Below are 6,000 nucleotides of genomic sequence, written 5' to 3'. Positions count from 1 at the left end.
TTAACCTTTGTAATTTGTATCTCCCTTTATCTCAATTTTATCATTTACTGTTTTATTACCCTGGGTTCCCTTTGTACAAAACTAATACATGTACAATTGTATTTGATGTCATTATAAGATTTCCAATGTTCCTTTCCCTCTAAATTCCTAATCTTAAATTTTTTTAAATAGGAAATTTACAAAACTTGAGCTGATGTGCTGTTTTCAATTATCCAATAATTACACATGAGCTATTTAAAGAGGGAAAAAAATCACATTAATTAAGTTGAACGAAATGACATTTTAGTAAAAAATTCAAACAAAAAAATGATTTCACTTTTAAGACATTAATTATTTAACAATCTTTTTTAGAATAAATTTAACAGGAACAAATATTAGATAATATTTTCAGAATGAGGAGGGATATAAAGTAATAAAAATTGAAGATTTACACAAGTGTGGCAAAGTTACTAGTAAGCACTTTCCATACAATAGTTATCATAGTTTTTAATACAGTAGATTTTGACAATTCTTTCCCCCTCCACCCAACACCCCCCAAACTCCCCCTACAAAAAAACCCTTTATATTTTTTTAACACCCATTTTCACTTTAAAAGGACCCAAACCCCTAACCCCCCCACTTACCCTCTCACCCTTCACAAAAAACTTGTTTCATTCAACGGGACCCCCTTTTAAAAATTTATTTTTTTTTGCCACCCAAAAAAGAAAATAATAGATACCGGTATTTTAAAATGATTTTGAAATTAAAATTTTCAAGTTCAGATTTAAAATTACCTAAAAAATATTTACCAATAACCCCAAAAATTTTACTTGCCCAGAGAAAACAAAAATTTCGGCTTTATTAACAGGTTCTTAAAATAATATCATGGTCTTTACAAAAAGGTAGCCTTTTAAGCACAGGTGAATAAATTGCATTCAAAACTTTCCCTTAGCCGAGAGTGGAAAATGTAATCCTTGACCTAAGTGACCCCACCAGCATTCACAACATAAAAGCAGAAAACTGTCCACTTTTGATCAAAGTGCACAGTTGAATTACAAGCAATAAAAAGTTTGAATACATGTTCAAATATTGTAGCAATGGGTGTCAAAAAGTCAAGAACATTAGATAGTTTGCTATCTTGATGTGTAAAGTTAAATGACCAGCCATGATTGTGCATTCACATATTGATGATATCATGATTCAAGTTTGAAAATCAAGTATTTATTAAGGTCAATATCTCTCCCTTTGAAATTTCACATTTCATAAATCATTCACCTCTCGAACAAAGTAATTTAATTTGATATTAATTGATAAATATAAAGTAATAAAAGAAATTGTCAGCAGCTTTTTAATGAAATGATTTTAATATTAATTTTGTAGGGAGAAAAAAGAAAAGGCAATATAAGATCTTTTGTTACTTCATATTTATAGTATAAGCATTAAGGATAAATTGGTCACACACAATTGATTGATTCAACAATGAATTAAATTCAATTAATAATTTAATAAATTCCGAGTAGTTTGAAAAGCAATTTTCAGTATAAATTTTTTTACCAATCAATACTCAAATACTTGATGGATATTTTACTTCTTCCTTTTATTTACACCATTTTAAAATGTAACAAACACTTGAAAATCCATTTCCCAAACAAGACTACCGTAGTTGTTCCCCTTTTTGATTGAAACCTTTATAAAGCAGGCTGTATACTGAAGTACCTCAACTTTTATGTTTTTTAAACCTCTTAAACTTGGAATAAACTATTCCAAACGTAAAGCCGGGCGAGTTCATAACATAAATTCATTAGGTAAGGGTTAAAGGGACTCCACTGAGGTTTTTTTGACAGGAAAGGACTAGAATTTTTTAATTTTTTTGTGAGATTTGTGTACCATTTGATGTACACCTGCATTATGACTTGTTTTCCCAAAATTTTATTCTTTCCTTCCTTCAGTTTTTCCTGAAAAAACCTTTTTTACGGGTGCCAAAAAGACCCCAAAAAAATTTTTTAAACCCCTTTTAATTTCATAGGGCTGTGAAATTCCCACAAAAATTTAATTTTTAAATTTTTAATTTTTAATTATTTTCTATTTTTTTGTCTTTTACAAAAATTTTTTCCTTTTAAGTCCTGAAATGATTTTATGTAAAAATTTTTTCTTCATTTATAAGCTTTTGGACCTATAAGGATTTCCTTTTAAAAATCAAAAAACCATAAAAATTTAATTTTTGGACAATGCATTCATAAAAATTTTTATTATTTTGAATAAAAAAGTATAAAAAATTTATATGATTGTAATAACTTACAAAGTTATAGAAAATTACGATTATATCCTGAAACAAACTAAAAGACATCCAGTCATCATTTAAACTCATTCTTTGGTCTATAAGAACTACTCAAAACACATTTATTTACCATTCATATCAAATATCAAAACTCGGACCATCTCAATTTATATTTAATCTTTAAATAATTTAAAATGAAAAAATTATTTGATGCCACACAATACAATACATGTAGTAATAAATACATTTTTTTTTGTTCAAACTCAAAATGTTGAAGATCTTTATTTATTTTTAAAAAATGCTATATTTTTCAAAAGATATATTACTTTTGAAAATTCTGCAGATTTCAGCAACAACTACATGAACTATATCCAGTCACAATAAAAGTAGCGTTGGTTAAACAGGAACCTCTAATAAATCTTGTTAAGTTTTAATAGTTATGAACATTAGATGGAGATAATAACCTATAGCGTCTCAGATGACCTTGACACAATAAATTATCTAATTTTAGTCTCAGATGACCTTGACACAATAAATTATCTAATTTTAGTCTCAGATGACCTTGACACAATAAATTCTTTAATTTTAGTCTCAGAAGACCTTGACACAATAAATTCTCTAATTTTAATCTCAGATGACCTTGACACAATAAATTCTTCAATTTTAGTCTCAGATGACCTTGACACAATAAATTCTCTAATTTTAGTCTCAGATGACCTTGACACAATAAATTCTTTAATTTTAGTCTCAGATGACCTTGACACAATAAATTATCTAATTTTAGTCTCAGATGACCTTGACACAATAAATTCTTTAATTTTAGTCTCAGATGACCTTGACACAATAAATTATCTAATTTTAGTCTCAGATGACCTTGACACAATAAATTATCTAATTTTAGTCTCAGATGACCTTGACACAATAAATTCTTTAATTTTAGTCTCAGATGACCTTGACACAATAAATTATCTAATTTTAGTCTCAGATGACCTTGACACAATAAATTATCTAATTTTAGTCTCAGATGACCTTGACACAATAAATTATCTAATTTTAGTCTCAGATGACCTTGACACAATAAATTCTTTAATTTTAGTCTCAGATGACCTTGACACAATAAATTCTTTAATTTTAGTCTCAGATGACCTTGACACAATAAAGTCTTTAATTTTAGTCTCAGATGACCTTGACACAATAAATTCTCTAATTTTAGTCTCAGAAGACCTTGACACAATCACACTGAAACCCAAAAGTAACACACAGACCAAATATCTTAGATATATCACTCTATAAAAGAATGTGCCACAATTGTAACAGTTATAGTGATGGAAAGTAGGTAAAACATATTGGCAACTATATTTATGCTCCATGTACAGGTAACATAAAAAATCTTATAACACAAATAATGAAAGATTATAAAAGATTATAATGTGTTAATCAAGACTAGCATTACACTACAGATATAACTAATGAAACTCAAGATGTAATATTTGGTGTTAATAATTAAGATGGAATGCAACAAGATTAACTGGTTATTATTAAATTTTAGACATTGAGATCAAGCAAAAAGAAAAAAACAAAATGCAACAGGAAAACGACAAATATTTCCACACAAAATTAAAACATTCATTGATTCAAGATGTAAAAAAATATTTGCATACAAAATATTTGTTCTTATTTTTAAGTATATCACAATACAATGTAAAACTTTTGTGTGAAGGTCTTAGCATTTGTTCAACATTGTTGAGATTAACTACCTTTTGTTTTCTCTTGCTCCTTTCTTTTGTGTAGTTTTCTTTTTAGACCATCTTCTAAGGCAGTGGCATTGAAAACTTGTCAAAGTTTTTTTGTTTTTTTTTCTGTCTTTTTAACTTAATGTGTAAAGTTGTTGGATGAAAGGATAAAAAGTGAGCAGAATTCAATGCATTTCTCATTACAAAAATAATAACATTTTGTTTTTGTATCTTTCCTTTCTTTTAAGTATCCCCATAAAACGAATATAACTACTGTTGAATTTCTTTTAAACATTATTTGCTGTAGCCAGTTCATGTTACTATTTATACATTTTATCATTGATTCAAAACTAATCAACCCCCACCATGTAAAATCTTTTACATGGATTTGTCCATCTTTTAATCTGGACAAAACTATATCTTGTGAAAAATTACAAATAAGTACTGATTGAATAGCAAACAGTGAAGATCTTGATACATGTGATAAGATGGCACCGATACGCTGGTTAATCTTGGTCAACACAGGTACAAGGGTAAATTCAGTTACCATAAGCAGGCTAAAGTCTGGTATTCTACACCAACAACAATAATAATCTTGTACCAGTAAAGGAAATTCCTTAACAAAAAAATCACGGTGAAATTGTAAGTCTATAATATTTACTAATAAATATCTCTTGATTCCATTTTGACTCCATTTTTAAATATAAATATATATGATGATTATTGAAAAGATACACTAATAAAAAAGGGCTATAGTACAAACAAAAAGTAAAATAATATACATGTATACATTTTTGTATAATATTTACATTTAACATCTTTCATACATTCTTTCACCTTGAATGACACATACACATATTTTCTATGACCAAAGAAAAAAATCTTTCCATGCTATTATTTACAGCGAACACAAAGCCTAAAGCCTAGCTAAGTCTGGACTCCATGACAAAAAATAATTATTTAAGGCATCAAGCTTACCACAATTTGGAACATCAACAACTGAAAAAAAACCAACAAAAACCCAATCCATTTACACATATTGTGACATACATGTACATACATTACTGTGTACATATTGCCTATCAAGTACCCTTATAATTGCTTTTTTTCTTGTACATATTCGTATGTACAGTTAATTCAAAATGATTTGTTCTTTAAACTCATTTGTTCTTTAAACTCATTTGTTCTTTAAACTCATTTGTTCTATAAAGGCATTTGTTCTTTAAACTCATTTGTTCTTTAAACTCATTTGTTCTATAAAGGCATTAGCTCCATTTAACATCTTTATAAAAATGAAAGAGAATCCTTCATAATTATCTATTCATGTTCAAAACAAATTATCGATTCATCTTCAAAACAAATTATCTATTCGTCTTCAAAACAAAAATCAAACAAAAAACTAAATTTTGACCCAAAAAAATATGAAAGAATTCACTATTAATTCAGCACAAACCACCTTTTTTCTCAGTGTAAGTTGCTTTTAAGCTCAGTGGATGCCACTTTCTATCTTAGAAGAAACCACTCTCTATCTCAATATAAGTCACATTTCATTTCAAAAGCCATATGACCTCGACCTTTGACCTACAAACACAACTAATAATCCAGGCATTTACCGATCAAACATGCACATTTTATAAGAATATAAAAATTTAACTTTAAGGATATATCACAATAAATATACATTGTACAATGCATTAAATATAAATATAGTAAACTATACCCTCTAAAACATGAACAATTATCTATTATTTCTTCCCCAATAAATTCAATTACACCTTATGATATATTCTTATGTATTTTTGTGTAATATAATTTAATATGGTATACATGAGATGATACTAATAAATGTGGCAGGTATATAAATTAAATGTTAATGAAATCAACACTTCACGTAAAATAAAAAGTTAATCAAAATGATTATATGAATTTGATAAAAAAACAAATTCATAACAATGCACATTTTCACAACATTACGGGTTTCATCGACACTTTAAATACACATCAAGAACA

Source organism: Ruditapes philippinarum, unplaced genomic scaffold (assembly GCF_026571515.1).
Source record: "Ruditapes philippinarum isolate M1 unplaced genomic scaffold, ASM2657151v2 ctg3815_1_1_1_1, whole genome shotgun sequence".
NCBI lineage: Eukaryota > Metazoa > Mollusca > Bivalvia > Venerida > Veneridae > Ruditapes > Ruditapes philippinarum.
Note: the sequence above shows the minus strand (reverse complement) of the source record.